Source organism: Natator depressus, chromosome 6, assembly GCF_965152275.1.
Source record: "Natator depressus isolate rNatDep1 chromosome 6, rNatDep2.hap1, whole genome shotgun sequence".
Classification (NCBI taxonomy): domain Eukaryota; kingdom Metazoa; phylum Chordata; order Testudines; family Cheloniidae; genus Natator; species Natator depressus.
This window is the reverse complement of record NC_134239.1, coordinates 14,211,973-14,235,031: the sequence shown is the minus strand read 5'-3', so window position 1 is coordinate 14,235,031 and position 23,059 is coordinate 14,211,973. Positions and strand designations below refer to the sequence as shown.

The window sequence follows — 23,059 nt, the reverse complement described above, 5'->3', positions numbered from 1 at the left end:
GGGCTGTAGCGGCGGTCTGTGCTCCTGCTGCTTTTCCTGCAGCTCAGCCATATGCTGGAGCATATTAGTTTCACCCTCCAGCAGCCTCAGCATTGAATCCTGCCTCTTCTCATAACGCTGCCTCCACCTTTCAGCTTTAGCTTTCTCTTCAGCCCGCCACCTCTCCTCATTTTGTGCTTTCCTGCACTCTGACATTGTCTGCCTCCATGCATTCATCTGTGCTCTGTCAGTGTGGGAGGACAGCATGAGGTCAGAGAACATTTCATCACAAGTGCGTTTTTTTACCTTCTAATCTTCGCTAGCCTCTGGGAAGGAGAAGATCCTGTGATCCCTGAAACATATGCAGCTGGTGGAGAAAAAAAAAGGGACAGTGCTATTTAAAAAGACACCTTTTATAGAACAATGGGTACACTCTTTCACGGTAAACCTTGCTGTTAACGTTACATACACAGCCCATGTGCTTTCGTTACAAGGTTGCATTTTGCCTCCCCCCAGTGCGTGGCTAGCCCCTCATCCTTCCCTGTGGCTAACAGCGGGGAACATTTCTGTTCAGCCACAGGCAAACAGCCCAGCAGGAATGAGCACCTCTGAATGTCCCCTGAAGAAAAGCACCCTATTTCAACCAGGAGACCATGAATGATATCACTCTCCTGAGGATAACAGAGAGATAAAGAACGGATGTTGTTTGAATGCAAGCAAACATACACTGCAATGCTTTGTTCTACAATGATTCCTGAGTACGTGCTACTGGCCTGGAGTGGTAAAGTGTCCTACCATGGTGGACGGAATAAGGCTGCCCTCCCCAGAAACCTTTTGCAAAGGCTTTGGGAGTTCATCCAGGAGAGCCGCTAATGCCAGGGCAAATTAATCATTAAACATGCTTGCTTTTAAATCATTTCCAGTATTTTAAAAGGTACACTCACCAGAGGTCCCTTCTCTGCCTGGTGGGTCTGGGAGGCAGCCTTGGGTGAGTTTGGGGGGTACTGGCTCCAGGTCTAGGGTGAGAAACAGTTCCTAGCTGTCGGGAAAACTGGTTTCTCTGCTTGCTTGCTGTGAGCTATCATCTTCCTCGTCCCCAAAACCTGCTTCCGTGTTGCCTCCATCTCCATTGAAGGAGTCAAACAACACGGCTGGGGTAGTGGTGGCTGAACCCCCTAAAATGGCATGCAGCTCATCATAGAAGCAGCATGTTTGGGGCTCTGTCCCGGAGCGGCCGTTCGCGTCTGTCGTTTTCTGGTGGGCTTGCCTCATCTCCTTAAGTTTCACGCGGCACTGCTTCGGGTCCCTGTTATGGCCTCTGTCCTTCATGGCCTGGGAGATTTTGACAAATGTTTTGGCATTTCAAAAACTGGAACATAGTTCTGATAGCATGGATTCCTCTCCCCATATAGCGATCAGATCCCGTACCTCCCGTTCGGTCCATGCTGGAGCTCTTTTGCGATTCTTGAACTCCATCATGGTCACCTCTGCTGATGAGCTCTGCATGGTCATCTGCAGCTTGCCACGCTGGCCAAACAGGAAATTGAAATTCAAAAGTTCGCGGGCCTTTTCGTCTACCTGGCTAGTACATCTGAGTTGAGAGTGCTGTCCAGAGCGGTCACAATGGAGCACTCTGGAATAGCTCCCGGAGGCCAATACCATCTAATTGTGTCCACAGTAGCCCAAATTTGACCCAGCAAGGCCGATTTCAGAGCTAATTCACTTGTCAGGGGTGGAGTAAGGAAATCGATATTAAGAACCCTTTAAGTAAAAAAAAAAGGGCTTCGGCGTGTGGACGGGTGCAGGGTTAAATCGATTTAACGCTGCTAAATTCGACCTCAACTCCTAGTGTAGACCAAGGCTAAGAGACCATACAAGGTGAAGTGGCCTGTTAACACCTCTGTGAAAAAGACAAAACAGGGGAATTACTGGGTTACAGATTGTTGTAATAAACCATAAATCCAAAATATTTATTAAAACCATGATTTTTAGCATCTAACAACGCTATGAATTCAAGCTCCCTGGCTTGTCTTTCAAAGGTGTTGTGCCGTATTAGTTAAATTTAGGCTTTAGAAAGCATGTTATGATTTTGTTTTATAAGTAACTGTTTCCAGTTATCTTACTTTCTATCACTTGAATCTCTGTTCTTTGATAATAAACTTATTCTTGTTTTCTATCTTATTATCATATCTTATTCTTGTTGTTGGAAAGCATAATCCCAACTATACATATAAAATGATGGGGTCTAAATTAGCTGTTACCACTCAAGAAAGAGATCTTGGAGTTAGTTCTCTGAAAACATCCACTCAATGTGCAGCGGCAGTCAAAAAAGTAAACAGATTTCTGGGAATAATTAAGAAGGGGATAGAAAATAGGACAGAAAATATCATGTTGCCTCTATATAAATGTATGGTATGTCCACATCTTGAATGCTGTGTGCAGATGTAGTCGCCCCATCTCAAAAAAGATATACTGGAATTAAAAAAGGTTCAGAAAAGGGCAACAAAAATGATTAAGGGTATGGAACGAGGAGAGATTAATAAGACTGGGACTTTTCAGCTTGGAAAAGAGACAGCTTATGATTGAGGTCAATAAAATCATGACTGGTGAAGAGAAAGTAGATAAGGAAGTGTTGTTTACCTCTTCTCATAACACAAGAACTAGGGGTCACCAAATGAAATTAGTAGGCAGAAAGTTTAAACCAAATAAAAGGAAGTATTTCTTCACACAACTCACAGTCAACCTGTAGAACTCCTTGCCAGAGGATGTTGTGAAGGCCAAGACCATAACAGGGTTCAAAAAAGAGCTAGATAAATTCATGGAGGATAGGTCCATCAATGGCTATTAGCCAGGATGGGTAGGAATGGTGTCCCTAGCCTCTGTTTGCCAGAAGCTGGGAATGAGCGACAGGGGATGGATCACTTGATGATTACCTGTTCTATTCATTCCCTCTGGGGCGCCTGGCACTGGCCACTGTCGGAAGACAGGATACTGGGCTAGATGGACCTTTGGTCTGACCCAATAGGGCCATTCTTATGTTATATCTATCTAAGTATGGTGTGTTAAGTAGAGTGGTGATCCTGAGTTGAATCTTGCAAGCTGCTGTGTACTATTCCTTTGGGAGTAGTGTGGCTGAGAGTTCTGGGCATGTTCAGTGGAACAGGGGCCGAGTACACCAGAGACAGGCACCGAAGACTCAGGGGTTGGTGTGTGCCTATTGGTAATCTGTACAGAGACAGCGAGGCCTGGAAGGCAGTGCTTGTGTTGCCAGAGGCTGGTGGATTCAGGTAGCTGATCTAGAGCTGGCACAGACAAGACTTCCTCATGCTAAGAGTAGCTGGTGGTGAGGTGCCTCACAACCCTTGATACCCCTGGCAAGTGTCACAGAAGAATTTAGCATTTTAAACAACTTTGTGGTTAGTCTCATTTGTGATAAAAATACCTTGAGTAGATTGTAATCCCCTGTTTGCTCTCGGGACAGATGCTCTGAGCATAGCAAGATGAGTTAACAAATTCACTCACATCTGGTGATTAGGCAAACTGTGTGCATTTCCCATTGCTGGGATGCAAACTAGACCTGAGTGGATTGCTTTGAATAATTTATTCACAGAAAAACGAAGTTTTGCATCAACCAAAGCTGCTGGCAGACTTTTGTTGAATTCAGTGAATAGTTTCCTGGGGGGAGGGGGAATAAAAAGGTGAAACATTTCATTTTGACGTTTTTGAAACAACGTGTTTCAAGGTTCTGTTTTGAAATGACATTTTGCTTCAAAAATTTTGTTAGCTTTAACTTTAAAAAGGGGTGGAGAGTAAAAAAAACCTGACAAGAACATGATTTTGCTTTTTGTGGGGGTGGGGGAGCAAGTTGCTGTTATTTTTGGATTTCTTAGGTCAGCCATCGAATAAAAAAAAGTTAATTATTCACCCAGCTCTAATGTAAACTCTCTTGATTTCTGCTGGGGGTGGAAAGGTTTTTCAACTGAGCTAAAAATGAACTTCACCCTCCGGCAATCCAGTAGGCACTATGTTATAGTTTCATGCCGATAGTTGCTCTTTGCAGATTGTCCAGATCAAATGGAAAAGAATGAGATATGCACAAATGGGCAAACAAGGGTCTCAAATGGTCTAAACTGTTGTCACTGATCATACGGAATTCCAGCTCCTCACACTGGGGTTTTTTTTATACAGAAATTCCCTCTGTGCATGTCTGTCCTCAAAGCCTGAGTGAAGCAATGGCCCAGGGAAATGACACTACTGTGACTGAATTCATCCGTGCAGGATTCACTGATCATCCAGAACTGCAGGTTGCCCTCATCCTCATACTTCTGGTGATCTATGTTCTCACCCTGCTGGGGAATCTTGGGATGATTGCCCTAATCTGGAGGGACTTTACACCCCCATGTATCTCTTGCTCAGCAACTTGTCACTTGTTGACTTTGGCTACTCCTCATCCATCACACCCAGGGTGCCGGTGAGCCTCTCAAGGGAGAGTAAGGCCATTTCATACGCTGGATGTGCTGCACAGCTGTATTTTTTTCCTGCCTTTGCCACCACTGTGTCTTTCCTCCTTGCGGTGATGGCCTATGACCATTATGTGGCCATCTGGAATCATAGAATATCAGGGTTGGAAGGGACCTCAGCAGGTCATCTAGTCCAACCCCCTGCTCAAAGCAGGACCAACCCCCAACTAAATCATCCCAGCCAGGGCTTTGTCATGCCGGGCCTTAAAAACCTCTAAGGATGGAGATTCCACCACCTCCCTAGGTAACGCATTCCAGTATTTCACCACCCTCCTAGTGAAATAGTGTTTCCTAATATCCAACCTAAACCTCCTCCACTGCTCCTTGTTCTGTCATCCGCTACCACTGAGAACAGTCTAGAGCCATCCTCTTTGGAACCCCCTTTCAGGTAGTTGAAAGCAGCTATCAAATCCCCCCTCATTCTTCTCTTCCGCAGACTAAACAATCCCAGTTCCCTCAGCCTCTCTTAATAAGACATGTGTTCCAGTCCCCTAATCATTTTTGTTGCCCTCCGCTGGACGCTTTCCAATTTTTCCACATCCTTCTTGTAGTGTGGGGCCCAAAACTGGACACAGTACTCCAGATGAGGCATCACCAATGTCGAATAGAGGGGAACGATCACGTCCCTCGATCTGCTGGCTATGCCCCTACGTATACATCCCAAAATGCCATTGGCCTTCTTGGCAACAAGGGCACACTGTTGACTCATATCCAGCTTCTCGTCCACTGTAACCCCTAGGTCCTTTTCTGCAGAACTGCTGCCTAGCCATTCGGTCCCTAGTCTGTAGCGGTGCATGGGATTCTTCCGTCCTAAGTGCAGGACACTGCACTTGTCCTTGTTGAACCTCATCAGATTTCTTTTGGCCCAATCCTCTAATTTGTCTAGGGCCCTCTGTATCCTATCTCTACCCTCCAGCGTATCTACCTCTCCTCCCAGTTTAGTGTCATCTGCAGACTTGCTGAGGGTGCTATCCATGCCATCCTCCAGATCATTTATGAAGATATTGAACAAAACCGGCCCCAGGACCGACCCCTGGGGCACTCCACTTAATAGCGGCTGCCAACTAGACATGGAGCCATTGATCACTACCCGTTGAGCCTGACAATCTAGCCAGCTTTCTAGCCACCTTATAGTCCATTCATCCAGCCCATACTTCTTTAACTTGCTGGCAAGAATACTGTGGAAGACCGTGTCGAAAGCTTTGCTAAAGTCAAGGAACAACACGTCCACTGCTTTCCCCTCATCCACAGAGCCAGTTATCTCGTCATAGAAGGCAATTAGATTAGTCAGGCATGACTTGCCCCTGGTGAATCCATGCTGACTATTCCTGATCACTTTCCTCTCCTCTAAGTGCTTCAGAATTGATTCCTTGAGGACCTGCTCCATGATTTTTCCAGGGACTGAGGTGAGGCTGACTGGCCTGTAGTTCCCAGGATCCTCCTTCTTCCCTTTTTTAAAGATGGGCACTACATTAGCCTTTTTCCAGTCGTCCGGGACTTCCCCTGATCGCCATGAGTTTTCAAAGATAATGGCCAATGGCTCTGCAATCACATCCGCCAACTCCTTAGCACTCTCGGATGCAGCGCATCCGGCCCCATGGACTTGTTCTTGTCCAGCTTTTCTAAATAGTCCTGAACCACTTCTTTCTCCACAGAGGGCTGGTCACCTCCTCCCCATGCTGTGCTGCCCAGTGCAGTAGTCTGGGAGCTGACCTTCTTCGTGAAGACAGACACAAAAAAAGCATTGAGTACATTAGCTTTTTCCACATCCTCTCTCACTAGGTTGCCTCCCTCATTCAGTAAGAGGCCCACACTTTCCATGACTTTCTTCTTGTTGCTAACATACCTGAAGAAACCCTTCTTGTTACTTTTAACATCTCTTGCTAGCTGCAACTCCAGGTGTGATTTGGCCTTCCTGATTTCACTCCTGCATCACCGAGCAATATTTTTATACTCTTCCCTGGTCATTTGTCCAATCTTCCACTTCTTGTAAGCTTCTTTTTTGTGTTCAAGATCAGCAAGGATTTCACTGTTAAGCCAAGCTGGTCGCCTGCCATATTTACTATTCTTTCGACACATCGGGATGGTTTGTCCCTGTAACCTCAATAAGGAATCTTTAAAATACAGCCAGCTCTCCTGGACTCCTTTCCCTTTCATGTTATTCTTCCAGGGGATCCTGCCCGTCAGTTCCTAGAGGGAGTCAAAGTCTGCTTTTCTGAAGTCCAGAAAAAATCCACTGCTCTATAGGGACATCATATGCAAGAGATCCTGTGTCTGGCTTTTGGCTAGCTCCTACATGGCTGGGGTTGTGAATGTAACCATGCTTACCAGCTGCACCTTTCAGGTGTCCGTCTGTGGGTCCAGTGTAATCAATCATTACTTTTGTGATGTCCTGCTACTCTTGCAGCTCTCCTGCACTGACACGCACACCAATGAAATGCTGCTTTCTACCTTTGCTGGTTCCAAACAACTGACTACCATGCTGACCATCCTCTTTTCTTATCTGTATATTACTGCTGCCATACTAAGGATCCGCTCCTCTGAGGTCAGGCACAAAGCCTTTTCCACCTGTGCCTCCCACCTGATGGCAGTGGCTATATTCTACGGGACGATGTTCTTTATCTACTTACGACCCAGTTCCATCGCCTCAGTGGAGCAAGACCAGGTGATCTCCATGTTTTACACTGTGGTGATCCCCATGCTGAACCTCCTGATCTACAGCCTGAGAAACAAGGAGGTGAAGGATGCCCTGGGGAGAGGGATAGAGAGAAGAAAGTTCTCTTAGCCACTTCGATAAATAATTTTATCATGTTTTGAACTAATTGGTGACTATTCTTTGCATTCTGTTCCATTCTATGTAATTTTATAATAAAAATAAAAATTTTAGTGTGTTTAAGTTTTAAGAATGTTTTAGAGAGGAGGTGTAGTCCAACAGATAGGACACTCAGGAGATCTGGTGTGACAGATATTGAAACCCTGTGCAGTATCTTTGAGGACCATTGTATTAAATTGTATTTTATGACTGGTTTATGTATGACTGTCTTCTACTCCATGGGAGAGGTTTCCCACAGCTCCTTCAGGAACTAAAACCTGTGGCAGGGGGTGATTAAGGCAACTCACTGAGACTAAACTCCAGAGAAATTCCAAGGGGAGTCTGTCTCATTCAGGGCAATTGAACCTATATTTCCCCCTGTATTTTCCAGCAAGGACACCTGCTTTTAGTTTTATGGCTCCTCAGCCACTTCTTTTGGGCAGAGATACACATCTCTCTCCTTCTTGATTGGGGTTTTTCCAGGCTTCACAGTTCCCTACCTACACTGTGAATTCCCTACCAAGCCTGCTTAAGCCAACCTGCTTTACTTTTCCCCTCAAAGATACAAAATGGTGTAATTTCCACAGTTATAATTTACCACACAGCTCTTTCTAAGCATGCAAATTTATTCTTAAGGGGAAAGCATTATAGAAAAAACATATTAAAAACAATAAAAGAACCTACATGCATGCTAATAAACTCATCAGAGATCACCCCAACTCCAACAAGCATCCTCTGGATGCTGAACAGTCCTTTGAACCCTGCCATCAAGAGGTTTTTCTATGCTTACAAGCTCATAACAACTTTTGCTCAGAACAAAAATACAGACTGGGCCACGTCCTTCCAAACCTTCCCAGGAAGGATTGGGGCAGCCCTTGGATAGAAAATTCTGTCTGTTTGGAGGACTAGAAAGAAGGCTCTGAATCAGTTTTAACTAGAGCTGTTCAACCAAAAGTCCTTTTTTTGTCCATTGGCCCTTGACAAAACCAGTTTGAACCAATATGTGAGCCTCTCTCCAGGTGGCGGTAGCTCTCTGGAGGTGTTACAATAGGAGTGAATTTGCCTCTCCAACCAATTCTTAATTTTTGGAGGGCTGTGGTCCTCCTATTGCATGGAATTAAATACAGTCCCTAGCACACGATACATAAAGTTAATTCAATAGGGTTTGTGCAGGATATTCAAGGAAATTGCCATCACAGGGTCGATGGATAGACAAGATAGGTGAGGTAATATCTTATTGGACCATCTTCTGTTGGTGAGACAAGCTTTTGAGCTGTACAAAGCCCTTCTTCAGGTCTGGGAAAGAGTCTATGGGGCAGAGAAGGAGGACACTGGGAGCCAGGATTCCTGGGTTCTATATCCAAGTCTGAGTGGGGTCTAGGGGGTTAGAGAAGAGAGATCTCACACCCATTCTGTTCCTAAATCTCCCTGCTGTGAGCGAGAACACACTCTCCTAAAATTCTCTTCATAGGAGACAGAAAACAGGATTTCTAGCTCCAAGACCTCCCTGCTCCAGCCAGAGCTGGGAACAGAACACAGGAGCCCTGACTCTCAGCCCTCCCCTACAAAAGCCCGCTGGAGCATAGATATAGGATCATCTTAAGTCACACTGGATACTTCTCCTTGGGACCACCTACAAACACAGTCCTATCTTACAAACAAACTCAAACGCTTGCTCTAAAGGAAACCACTGCTGCCTGAGAATGGTCCTTTATAAGGAGAAGCAGAGTCAGGATATTTGCGGGTGGGGCTAGAGGGCCTTCGCTCCACTTCAGGGCTCTCCTATATCAAGGGCACTCCAGAAAACACCCATCCTTTAGAGGGAAGGCATTTGCGAGAATTCAATGCCCTAATCTCATGCCCTAAATCCCTGGCCCTACAAGATGGGGGGGGAGTGTTTGATTGAGGATTCATCCACTGGGGCTGTCACCCCAGGATCTCACCTAGACATTCCCTTGGGAGGATAACACATTGGGACCTGAATGCAGTTGATATGAAAGAGCAGGTTTCTCTTTTCTTGGGTACATTATTAACCTGTGGAACTTCCCGCTTCAGGATATTGACCCTCCACTCCTGTGGTTCACACATCCTGTTCTCTCAACGTTTCTGGACTGATTCACTCTCACCAGCTGATTTCTCTCAGTCACAAAGGATTCTCTCTGTATTGGAGCCAACATTCAACTCTGTTCCTGCCCCAGCCCCACCCTGGGACATGTTTCCTTGGCCAGCCTGTCTCTGCCTGCCACTTTCTCTTGCTGTTGATGGTCCTATCAAAAGCTGGCAGGAGTGAAGTGTCAGGATAGGGCTGCTAACATTGCATTTAAAATATAAGGGACTGTTTTCTTAGCACCCCTGCCCCATCCCTCCTCCTGATATTATCATTATTAGTAGTAATAATACTAATAATGAGCAGTACTCGCCTACATTCACCAGGGATATTTCTTGCTGCTTTTCCAGCACTCAACAATTCCTGATCTTGTTGAACAGAGATGAGGCAGTGGGTTGAGATGGGAGAGGGCTCCAGCTGGGGGTGTGAGCTCTGTGGTGGGGCTAGGGATGAGCGGTTTGGGGTGCAGGAGGGGGATCTGGGCTGAGGGGTGGAGCCAAAGGGTTTGGAGTATGGGAGGGGGCTCCAGGCTAAATCAAGGGGTTAAGGTGCAGGGGAGTGTGAAGGCTCTCGCTGGGATTGCAGACTTGGGTGGGGCTGGGAATGAGGGGTTTAGTGTATAGGAGGGTTCTCTGGGCTGGGACCAAGGGTTTCGGAGGGCAGTAGGGGGATCAGGGCTGGGGAAGGGGGTTGGGACACGGGGGGTGAAGGCTCCAGCTGCGGGTGGGGCCAGAAATGAGGAGGTCAGAGTGCAGGAGGGGGCTTGAGGCTGGGGGAGAGGGTTGGGGCAGAGGAGGGGGGGTCAGGGTGCAGACTCTGGAGCACTTACCTCAAGCAGCTCCCAGAAGCAGCAGCATGTCCAACCTCTGGCTCCTATGCAGAGGCATGGCCAGGCAGCTCTGTGAGCTGCCCCGCAACAGGCACCTCCCCCACAGCTCCCATTGGCTGCAGTTCCTGGCCAATGGGATCTGTGCGGGGGCAGTGCTTGGGGCAGGGGCAGAATGTGGAGCCCCCTGGCTTCCCCTGTGCATAGGAGCCGGAAGCGGGGCAGGCCAGCTGCTTCCCGGGAGCAACACAGCCCAGAGGCTAGCAGGGAGCCTGCCAGTCACGCTACGTGGCACCACTGCGTGGACAGTCAACTGGACACCGCTGCTGACTGGAGCTGCCAGGATCCCTTTTAAAAAACCTGGTCACCCTATTCGCTTGTGACCTCAGCAGGGAGGCTGAGGGCTGAACAGACCACGGAGACTGAGCTGCCCTCTGCCCCAGCTCTGGGGATTACAGAGAGGCCTCCAAATTCCTTTTCCCGGTCACCAGAATCAGCAGGGTTGTGTAAGGAAACCTGTGTTGCTTTAAGGGCCTGGAGGGCATCTGACCACATCCCTGAGGATATAAGAGCAGCTGTGCTCATTTAGTGGTGTTAAAAGACTAGTGCTCAGTTATGCTAGGCTTTGGAGGAGTGAGAGTTCACCAGATCTGCTGAGCTACTGCAGGTATTATTGTTATTATTATAACTAATCATAGATTAAATATGTTGTCTTGATGCAATGTTTAGGGTCTGAGATTTGAAATCTCTGTTAGGAAATGTGGGAAGACTGAGCTTCAAATAGGATTCCTGGGTTCTAGTCCCAGCTCTGAGAGGAGAGTGGGGTCTTCTGGGTTAGAGCAGGGGTGGGGCAGGGCTGGGAGCCAGGACTCCTGGGTTCTATTTGTGGCTCTGGGAGGGTAATGGGGTCTAGTGGTTAGGGTAACCCAGTTGTTGGGACTCCTGGGTTCCATTCCCAGGTCTGGGAGGGGAATCTAGAGGTGTCTGCATTTCCACACTGCTGAGCCAGTATTGAATGGTTGATTGTCATGCAAACCCTATAGGGAGCTTTTTCTGTGCTTCTCATACAATATCAGGGCTGGAAGGGACCTCAAGAGGTCATCTAGCCCAAGATGCTGCTCAAAGCAGGACCAATCCCCAATTTTTTTCTGCCCCAGATCCCTAAATGGCCCACTCACAACCCTGGGTTTAGCAGGCTAATGCTCAAAGCACTGAGCTACCTCTTCCCCCTATGCTGCAGAGAGATGAAGAATGAGCTCTGAGTGGCTCAATGCCTGGAGTTTTCTCCTGACCTTGGGGGCGGGGCAGGAACTGAATCCCACAAGAGCATTGTTTCTTCTGATGCTCAGGTTCTGAGCCCTGCTGTCTGGGCTGCTCGGTACTGGGATCCCTGAGAGAGGGTCCAGCAAGTGGGGCTTTGTAGTGGGGTGAACAGGAACCAGGGTGATTCACCCATCCAGGCCTGGGCTCCGCAGGCTGGAGGCCCTGACTCATTTTGCTCGGTGCACTGTGTGCAGCACATAGCTGGGGTGGGAGAGCTGGGGATTTCAGGGCAGGGCATGAAGGGTTAAAATCTGTCTTCTCCTATCCCCCTCCCCAATTGGGAGCATGTTTAATCCCTGGGAGGAGGGGTGCTTTTGGACTATAAGGGGTTAAGCTTGGGGTGCTGAAGAATAAGGTGCCATGTGTGGGTTTGGGGAAAGCTGCATGGCATACAGGAATGGGTTCAGGTTCTGGGATAGCAGTGGAGAGCAACAAAAATGATTAGGGGGCATGTCATAAATATAAAGGGAAGGGTAAACCCCTTTAAAATCCCTCCTGGCCAGAGGAAAAATCCTCTCACCTGTAAAGGGTTAAGAAGCTAAAGGTAACCTCGCTGGCACCTGACCAAAATGACCAATGAGGAGACAAGATACTTTCAAAAGCTGGGAGGAGGGAGAGAAACAAAGGGTCTGTGTCTGTCTGTATGATGCTTTTGCCGGGGACAGAACAGGAATGGAGTCTTGGAACTTAGTAAGTAATCTAGCTAGGTATGTCTTAGATTATGATTTCTTTAAATGGCTGAGAAAATAGCTGTGCTGAATAGAATGAATATTCCTGTCTGTGTGTCTTTTTTGTAACTTAAGGTTTTGCCTAGAGGGATTCTCTATGTTTTGAATCTAATTACCCTGTAAGGTATTCACCATCCTGATTTTACAGAGGTGATTCTTTTTTTACTTCTATTAAAAGTCATCTTGTAAGGAAACTGAATGCTTTTTCATTGTTCTAAGATCCAAGGTTTTGGATCTGTGGTCACCTATGCAACTGGGTGAGGATTTTTACCAAACCTTCCCCAGGAAGTGGGGTGCAAGGGTTGGGAGGATTTTGGGGGGAAAGACTTGTCCAAACAAAGTTTGGTGGTGGCAGTGGAAGTCCAAGGGTAAAACAGTTTGTACCTTGGGGAAGTATTAACCTAAGCTGGTAAAAGTAAGCTTAGCAGGTTTTCATGCAGGTCCCCACATCTGTACCCTAGAGTTCAGAGTGGGGAAGGAACCTTGACAGGGCCGGAGCACATGATTTATGAGGAGAGGCTGAGGGAACTGGGATTATTTAGTCTGCGGAAGAGAAGAATGAGGGGGGATTTGATAGCTGCTTTCAGCTACCTGAAAGGGGGTTCCAAAGAGGATGAATCTAGACTGGTCTCAGTGGTAGCAGATGACAGAACAAGGAGTAATGGTCTCAAGTTGCAGTGGGGGCGGTCTAGGTTGAATATTAGGGAAAAACTATTTCACTAGAAGGGTGGTGAAGCACTGGAATGCATTACCTAAGGCGGTGGTGGAATCTCCTTCCTTAGAGGTTTTTAAGGCCCAGCTTGACAAAATCCTGGCTGGGTTTACTTAGTTGGGGATTGGTCCTGCTTTGAGCAGGGGGTTGGACTAGATGACCTCCTGAGGTCCCTTCCAACCCTAATATTCTATGATATGGGGCCTTTCTCCTCTATGGGGCATGGCCTCTGATCCAGCCACAGGGTGGGGGGCACTGGTTGGCTCAGGAGGGTGCAGAATGGGTTACAGGGCCTTTTCTTTCCAATGGGAGGCTGGATCAGAGCCAGGTGAGGGCAGGGAGACTGGCTGGCTCAGGGGAGTGAGAAATGAGAGTTGGGGACTTTCTCCTCTAGGGGCTCTAGGCACAGTTCAGAAGAAAGGGTTGGCTTGGGGAAAGGAAGGGGGAGCAGGTATGGAGCATGGGGCTGTTCCCCTCTCGTGTTGATCCTAGTCTTACTCGACCAGGGTGCACTGGCAAGCTGAGGGGGCTTGGAGGAATGTGAGATGGAGGCTTTCCTCTGTAGTGATTCAAGTGTGTTTTGGTTTTGTTTGTGCATCAAGACAGCCAGGAAACAAACACCAGGATGTTACAGTTTTTAAAACAAACCAAATAAATAAACTGGGACTCAGAACTTCTGGCTTTTCCAACCCCAGTTTCTCCTATTTCTGTCCTGTAGACTCCTTGGTCCATCCAGAGCCAGGGATAGAACCCAGGAGTCCTGACTCCCAGACACCCGCCCTTACACCAGTGCAATCTCACATAGAATCATAGACTACCAGGGTTGGAAGGGACCTCAGGAGGTCATCTAGTCCAACCCCCTGCTCAAACAGGACCAATCCCCAATCAAATCATCCCAGCCAAGGCTTTGTCAAGCCTGACCTTAGAAACTTCCAAGGAAGGAGATTCCACCACCTCCCCTGGTAACGCATTCCAGTGTTTCACCACCATCCTAGTGAAAAAGTTTTTCCTAATATCCAACCTAAACCTCCCCCACTGCAACTTGAGACCATTACTCCTTGTCCTGTCCTCTTCTACCACTGAGAATAGTCCCAGTTCCCTCAGCCTCTCCTCATAAGTCATGTGTTCCAGATCCCTAATCATTTTTGTTGCCCTTCGCTGGACTCTCTCCAATTTCTCCACATCCTTCTTGTAGTGTGGGGCCCAAAACTGGACACAGTACTCCAGATGAGGCCTCACCAATGTCGAATAGAGGGGAACGATCACGTCCCTCGATCTGCTGGCTATGCCCCTTACTTATACATCCCAAAATGCCATTGGCCTTCTTGGCAACAAGGGCACACTGCTGACTCATATCCAGCTTCTCGTCCACTGTAACCCCTAGGTCCTTTTCCGCAGAACTGCTGCCTAGCCATTCGGTCCCTAGTCTGTAGCTGTGCATTGGGTTCTTCCGTCCTAAGTGCAGGACCCTGCATTTATCCTTATTGAACCTCATCAGGTTTCTTTTGGCCCAATCCTCCAATTTGTCTAGGTCCCTCTGTATCCTATCTCTGCCCTCCAGCGTATCTACCACTCCTCCCAGTTTAGTATCATCCGCAAATTTGCTGAGAGTGCAATCCACACCATCCTCCAGATCATTTATGAAGATATTGAACAAAACCGGCCCCAGGACCGACCCCTGGGGCACTCCACTTGACACCGGCTGCCAACTAGACATGGAGCCATTGATCACTACCCGTTGAGCCAGACAATCTAGCCAACTTTCTACCCACCTTATAGTACATTCATCCAGCCCATACTTCTTTAACTTGCTGACAAGAATACTGTGGGAGACCATGTCAAAAGCTTTGCTAAAGTCAAGAAACAATACATCCACTACTTTCCCTTCATCCACAGAATCAGTAATCTCATCATAGAAGGCGATTAGATTAGTCAGGCATGACCTTCCCTTGGTGAATCCATGCTGACTGTTCCTGATCACTTTCCTCTCGTGTAAGTGCTTCAGGATTGATTCCTTGAGGACCTGCTCCATGATTTTTCCGGGGACTGAGGTGAGGCTGACTGGCCTGTAGTTCCCAGGATCATCCTCCTTCCCTTTTTTAAAGATTGGTACTACATAGTGAATATTGTATTGCTTTTCCCCATAGCCTGCCTTTGGGTTGTTTCTTCCCACTGCCTCTCCCTGTCTGAGAGGCCCTCCCACCCCATTCTAAAGTGATCCAAGCCACGGCCTCCCTCGACCCCTTGGAGAACCTGCGCATGGACACCACTTGCTCCATCTGCCTGGAGTACCTGATGGACCCAGTCACGATTAGTTGTGGCCATAGCTTCTGCAGGGCCTGCATCAGCCACTGTTGGGAGCCTGGGACACAGGATCACCTCTGCCCTGTATGCTGGGAGCTCTGTGCCCAGCATGTCGTGGTGCCCAACCGGCAACTAGCCAGTGTGGTGGAGATCACCAAGCAGCTGCACTCGGGCAAGTGTGAGGTGAAGGTTGAGCCCCTTTGCCCCCGGCCCCATAAGGGGCTCCACTTCTTCTGCAAAGAGGACCAGGAGGCCGTGTGCCTGGTGTGTGCAGTCTCCCATGGCAACCGTGGCCACAGCGAGGGACCCCTGGAGGATGCCGTCAAAGAATACAAGGTACTGGACTGCTATCCCCCTGCAAGAACTGCTAGACCCCAATCCCCTCTTAGAGCTTAGGGAGAATGCTGGGTTCCTGGCCTCCTTGCCCTTCCTACTTTAACCCACTAGACCCTTCTCCCCTCCCAGAGGTGAGGGTAGAACTCAAGAGTCCTAGCCTCCCTGCTCTGACCCCCTCCTTTCCCAGAGCTGGGCATGGGACCCAGGAATCCTGCCCTCCCCACCCTTCCTGCTTTAACCCGGTGCCCTCCTAGAGCTGGGATAAAAACTCAGAAGTCCTGTCCTTCCAGCTCCTTGGGCTAACCATTAGAACCCTCTCCCCAACCTAAGACTTAAACACAGAAATTCTCTCGGCCCTTATCCAGTCACTAGACCCCACTTCTCTCCCAGAGCCATCAGTCCCTCTGAATCCCCCTTGAACAAGTCACTGAATCTGTCCTGCCATTCCCCATCTGTAAAAAGGAATGATCATTCTTCCTTTATCTCGGACTGTAAACTCCTCAGTGCAGGGACTCTCACAGTGTTTGTACAGCCTTGGGCTCGACAGGGCCTTGATCTTGATTAGGGTTCTGCCATACTGCAGACCATTTAGGTGTGAAATACTGAATCGCAATGGATTCATCCCCTCGCCCTCTGGAAGGGAAAATGACCCTCTCCTGGCCTTTTTGCTTAGGGTGAGATAGGCAACGGTGGCAGGGGGCGGACTGATGAAGCAGGATGCTTGGGTCATCAGTGGTATTTGAATGCCCTAACTTCATTGTTGTAAGCATGTGCCTGTGCTGCTTAAGCTAAAGGAAATAACTCCATTAGCTGGCCCGTGGGGTAGACATTTATCGTCTCAGGTGGATCAGCCACGAGAGGGGAAATAAAGAGCCCCACACTTTGCTAGCGCTGGTTCCACAGTGATTCCATGAGAGTTAGCACCTGGATATGTTTCCAGGTTTTTGTTTGGTTGTGAGAACATGTTTAGTAGCTTTGAAGGCCAGAAGATACTGTTGTGATCATCTAGTCTGAGCCCCTGCAGCAGTGTAACGCAAGCCAGAGAACCTCCCCTAGTAACCTGCATCCAGCCCCTATCTGGTGCTTGAACTAGAGCAGATTTTTAAAAAGGACACGCACGGGATTGATTTAAAGCCTGCCCGTGATGGAGAAGCCACTCTATCCCCTGGAAGTTTTTCCAGTGTTTAATTACCCTCATTTCTATCCTGAATATATCTAGCTTTGGCTCTTGGCCCTTAGCATTCCTGTGCATTCAGAGTATAAATCTTGTCCATGGAGGAAAGTTACTTGGGATTCTTTGTCCTATGGTAGCAGCTAGATCCTCCAGCCAAGATCAGGGCCCAGGTGCACTATGCACTGTACACACACACATCATGAAAGATAGCACCTGCCCCAAAGAGCTCACTGTCTAAATAGATAAATGGTGGAAGTGGAAAGAGACGCACAGAGGCGAAAGTGACTTGCCGGAAGCCACCAGGAACAGGTCCCAGGTCTGCTGAGTCTTGTTCCAGTGCCAAAACCACTGGCTATTGTGCGTAAATAGAAGATGTTTCTTGTGTTTCTCCCCCCCACAGTCCAAACTACAGGATTGCCAGCTGCAGCTGGATGTGAAATTACAGAAGGTGAATAATTACATCTCTGCCAAGGAGAAAAGGCCCAAGGAACTGAGGGTGAGTTGGCTCAGAGAATTCCCTAGGAGTGGGATAGGAGACCTTTCACCTTGGGGGGGTGCTGGCTCCAATCTGCCCCCCTGGCTGGGAGACTGGTTGGCTTAAGGGGTGGGTGGGTAATTGCTCTCCCTAGGGCATGGCTCCAATGCAGACCCAGGTCAAGGGATGGTCTCCACAGATCTCATGCTATTTGTCTCCCCTGCCGATAGGAGTTGGTGAAGAGCTGCCACCAGCACATCGTCTCTGAGTTCGAGGAGCTCCCCCTGCTGGAGGAGAAGAAGGAGATGCAGCTGTGGCGACTGAAAGCAGAGGAGGCAGAGATTCTGGAGAAGTTGAAGGACCACATGGCCCTGCTCTCAGAAAAGCGCCTCTCCCTCAGCAAACTCATCACTGACATGGGGGAGAAGTGTCTGGAATGGAGTCCAGAGATGCTGAGGGTCAGTGGGGCCTAGCAGTTGGAGCAGGGGGCAGAGATTCACAATTCAAGGCTTCTCTCCCAGCTCTGGGAGGAGAGCGGAGCCTGGAGGTTAGAGCAAGGGGGCTAGGAGTCTGGACTCCGTAGTTCTATCCCTGGCTCTGGCAGGGCAATGGGGGTCTAATGGGTTAGAGCAGGTAGTCGGGACTCCTCCATTCTTTTTAACCTTTTTGTTTCGGGCCAGAAGCCAACCTTGAACTGCATGAGAATGAGGGTTGGTCTATGCTTAAAACTGAAATTGACTTAACTATGGCCTCAGGGGTATGGAAAAAATCCACATCCTGGAGCACCACAGCTATGCTGACCTAGACTCACAATGTAGACACGGCTAGATCAATGGAAGCATTCTTCTGTTTGACCTAGCTACCTTCACTTGGAGAGTTGGAGTTACTACAGTGAAGGAAGAACCTATTCCATTGCTGTAGCATGTCTAAACCACAGGGTTACAGTGGCGTAGGTGTGCTGCTGTGAGCACTGGAGTGTAGACAAGTCCTAAGGAGTAACTCCTTCTCCCTATGGTTAATTATGGAATTGAACCAGTAGAGGGTAGTTAGTCTCTTTCTGTGAAGCAGCTGGTGCAGGCCAGCACTGGGGGCTAGATGGGCCTTGAAAATCCTGTGTTAATACAGGACTGCTGGAGAGGTTCCAAAGTTCATGTGGGACACTACTGGATATCATTCAGAGGGAACTTCCACCCTGTGTGGCTGGTCTTGTAGTTAATGCAGGAAAATGGGCCTGGAAAGAGCTGAGTTGAAGTCTCAGTTCTGCCACAGGCTCCCTCTGTGACCTTGGCCTCTGTGCCTCTGTTCCCTGTGTGTTTAAATAAAATAATAATTCATGATGTATCTATTTAGATTGTGAGCTCTTCAGGGCAGGGACCACATCTCTATGCTGGGTGCTGCATTTATACATAATGGGACCTGTCCTCAGTTGAATTCTCTAGGTCCTACCATAATATACCTAAGAATTAACCTTCTTACTTGATGGCTTAGGACCAGCCAGCCAGGAATTCCTCATAGATTTTAAGGCTAGAAGGGACCATCATGATCATCTAGTCTGACCTCCTGCACATTACAGGCCACAGAATCTCACCCATCCCATCCTATGACAGACCCAAAACCTCTGGCTGAGTTACTGACATCCTCAAATCATGCTTTAAAAACTTCAAGTTCTAGAGAATCCACAGTCTACTCTAGCTGAAATGAGCAAGTGACCCATGCTGCAGAGGAAAGTGAACTTCCTCTCCGCACTCTTTCCCCCCCTGCCCGGGTCACTGCCAATATGACCTGGAGGGAAATTCCTGTTCAACCGCAAATATGTTAATCAGAGCCGAGCAGGTGGGTGAGACCCACCAGCCAGACACCTGGGAAAAATTCTCTGTAGTAATTCAGAGCCCTCCCAATCTGGTGTCCCATCTCTGGCCATGGGAGATAGGCCATATGCCATCGTAGGCAGCCTCACCATACCATCCCCTTCATAAACTGAACAAGCTCAGTCTTGAGTCAAATTAGCATTTTTGCCCCTGCTATTCCCCTTAGACAGCTGTTCTAGAACTTCACTCCTCTGATTGTTAGAATCGTTTGTCTAATTTGAGGCCTAAACTTGCTGGTGGCCAGTTCATATCCATTTGTTCTGTGTCCACACTGGCGCTTAACTTAAATAACTCCTCTCCTTCTCTATGATGTAATATCCCTATAATGTATTTATAAAGAGCAATTCTATCTCCCCTCAGCCTTCATTTGGTTAGGCTAAATAAGCTAAGCTCCTTGCATCTCCTCCTCTTGTAAGGCAGATTCTCCATTCTTCTGGTCATCCCTAGTAGCACTTCTCTGCACCTGTCCCAGTTTGAATTAATCTTTTTTAAACATGGGAGACCAGAATTGCACATGGTATTCCAGATGAGGTCTCGCTATTGTCTTGCTCAAAGGTACTAACACTTTCCTGTCTCTACTGGAAATGTTGCACCTGATGCATCCTAGGGTTGCATTAGCCTTTGTCATGTCTGCATCCTCAAACGCAGCAGAGAGGAATTTGAGGTTGACCATACTAAAGGGGGTGTGGTTACTGAGGAGAAGAAAGGTGGCTCTGTACTTGGGTCATTACCTTAGGATTTCAGAAACTGCGGATCAAATCCCTGCTCCACTGCAGTTTTACTATCTGATCTTGGGCAACTCACCTGGCCCCTCTGCCTCCACTTCTCATCTGTTAAATGGAGTTAATAGCATTGCCCTTCCTCATTGGAGTGTTGTGAGGATAAATATAATAAAGATTGTGTGGTGCTCATATTATAGTGCGGGGGCCATGGAAGTACCTAAAGAGAAACGCTGGAAGACAAGAAGCACACTCTAGGGAATTAAGAAATCTGCTGCTTGCAATGGGAAGTGCCCTAACCACTGGATTATACTTCCCTTCCTAAGTCCAAGTGTATTAACCCCAAGGAATGCACAGGGGGTGTTTAGGGCAGGACTCGATGTATTTATCAGGAATAATCAGTCGCTATATTTTAGAGAGGAACATGTACACTGTTCATTTGCAGATTATTCGGCCACTAGCTGTTGCTGTCTGCCTAGGGATCTGTATGAGTTGTGGCTCATGATAGAGAAGAGAGAACAAGCTGGGACTCCAGCTGTGTGGATTCAGGGATGTTGTGGGACTAAACCATAGAACTTCTTTAAATGTACATCTCCTCTCCTTCCTTCTAGAACGTGCGGAGCATCATGCAGAGGTGAGTTCCATCCTCTCCTGGCTGTGAACTGGTGTTTAAAGATGCTGTGATTCTAGAGTGATTCAGCAGGGATCACTTTTCCATTGGAGTCCATGGATCAATACAGACCCTAACGGCCCAGCACAGCACTGGAGATAGATGTTATGAATGGATTCTAAAATTGGAGGATCTGACTCCTCATGGTCACTGGAGAACCCCTGCCTCTTCCCCTCCAGCCCCCAGATTCGGGGCATTGATCGTGGTGTCCTGGTTCAATTCCTACTCTGGTAATTCTGTCCTTCCTCCCCTCAAATGCCCCCTGTGGTTTCAATTCTATATGGGATTCCCCTTCACTTTGTGGCCAGTTCTGCAGCAATTGCTCTGCTGATGTTAATCAGCTGCCAGGCTCCACCCCAGAAGCAGTTGCATGTCAGCTCTGGGTGAATAATTTCCTTTAAACATAGGCGGTAAAGTTCACTGCTGTAATAATGACATTCATTTTCCTAAGGTATGAAATATCTAAGACCCTAGAGCTGCCTTCGATTTCTCTTGAGCTAAAGAAGACAATGGAATTTTTCCCACAGCAGTTCTTCACACTTACTAAATTGCTGAGGAAATAGAGTAGTAGATAAATAAATAAAATATATTCAGCCCTGGACGTTAGGATTCATGAGTTCTATTCCCATCTCTAGGAGGGGAGGGGGTCTCTTGGGTTAGAGCAGGGGGGCTAGGAGTCCTGACTCCCAGCCCCCCTGCTCTGGGTTCTATTTATAGCTCTGGGAAGTAGGATGCTGCATACTGGGTGTTTTGTGCTGGCCATGGGGATACAGGGGTGACTCGGTCACTGCGTTTATCCTGTAGGGTGACTACATGTGGCTCCAGCTTCTTGTGGGTCAGGCATGTTCCCACTGGCATTAATTGTCCCCCTCGCTGGTGCACCCTCTGCAAGGGGGCCAGGGCTGACTGAGCCATGGAAGCAGTCTCTCTGCCTCTTATAGGATGTTCTCTGCAGGAGGATTGCTGAGGCATGATTGCTGCTCATGTGTATGGGGGAGCCTCTGGAGACGAAATGTCTCTAGTCCCCAACTGATCTCCCTCTTGTTGCTCCTATGACTCTATTCTAAATGTGCATGTCTCATGCTCTCCTCCCCCCCCCACCCCCCGGTTTTTTTCTGATGTTACTGTGAGGGCAGGGAGATTGCTAGGTATCTGTTGGCCCCTCACTTTTAGGTGGGGGTAGATGAGCAACGGGTATTTTCCCAATCTCTTCTGTCTAGGGGACATGACTGTGGATCCTGAGACTGCTCACCCCAACCTGGTGCTCTCAAAGAAGCTCAAGAGTGTGCACTTCATCAATGTCTCCCAGGTGCTTCCCGACACCCCGCGGTGCTTCGTCATCTACCCCTGTGTGCTGGGCTCAGCCTCCTACATCTCAGGCCGGCACTACTGGGAGGTGGATGTGGGCAACAAGACCCAGTGGACCCTGGGTGTCTATTATGAGTCAGCCGCAAGGCCAAGATCGATGCCAAGCTGGACACTGGCTACTGGCGAGTGTAGCTGTGGAATGGGAAGTATGCGGCCACCACTACTCCCTTCACGCTGTTGTGCCTGCGAGTCAAACCCAAGCGGGTTGGGGTGTTCCTGGCCTATGAGGCAGGGAAGGTCTCCTTCTATAATGTGACAGACCATTCTCACATCTACACCTTCAGCGTTGAGTTTGCTGAGCCCATCTGCCCTCTCTTCTACCCAGGGATCTGCTTCGGACATGTTAATGCTGCCCCCCCTTGTAATCTGCCAGCCCTTGGACTGGGACTAAGCTGTGTCCTCTCCAGCTGTTGGCCTGGAAGTGACTGTCACCAGTGACAGCAGCCAGACCCCGATTTGACAGTCTTTTCTTATCCCACTGCTGACCCTATAAGTGACACTCGTGCCCTAAACTCTTTTTGTCTCTGGCCCCCTACAGTGCTGTAATCAGACCCCCAGGGGCAGGGATGCTGACCTTGCTTTGATGGGCATGTTCAATCTTTTTTTGTGTTCCCCTCCTTGTTGGCAAATCGAAGCTGACCCAGCTACCCAAGTTGCACCTGCTTTTCGATACCACTGATCACAAAAACCAAGATTTTTTTCCAAGAGTATCTCATTTGTGCTTTAGCAGAAACTCTGCTACATAGGCCATTCCTCTCTCTTCCCCCGTGGTATATTATTTCCTCCAAGACCTATCTCAAGCGCTGTGCAAGTTAACCAGCAATTGGGGGGAGGGGAGATCAGTAAATGTTGGAGGTAGCACTTTGGTTTGGACTCAAGTGATCAAAGTTGTGAGATGGATTCTGAGCTCTTATCTCCTGTGCTCCAGCCTGTTTTCTTTTTCTGTCCATTTGTAATTTAAGTCTAGTTATAACTGGTGCTCATTGTCTGTTGCACTGAGATCTGTTTTGTCAGATGGTTTTGCAATAAATTATTTTGGGTTTGGAAACAGACATCTCTGCCTTAATTGGTTGAGCTGTTCTTTGGGGTTTCAGTGCTGTAGATCAGTAATTCTCAACCTCTTCCACACTTGGAAATC

General features: G+C 48.1%; 2 pseudogenes; both read left to right on the top strand.

Moving 5' to 3' along the window:
• Positions 1-4,211: 4,211 nt before the first annotated feature.
• On the top strand, positions 4,212-7,284 carry LOC141989918 (olfactory receptor 5AP2-like; annotated as a pseudogene).
• A 6,002-nt stretch (positions 7,285-13,286) lies between these two features.
• On the top strand, positions 13,287-22,312 carry LOC141989707 (E3 ubiquitin-protein ligase TRIM39-like; annotated as a pseudogene).
• The last annotated feature ends 747 nt before the right edge of the window (positions 22,313-23,059 follow it).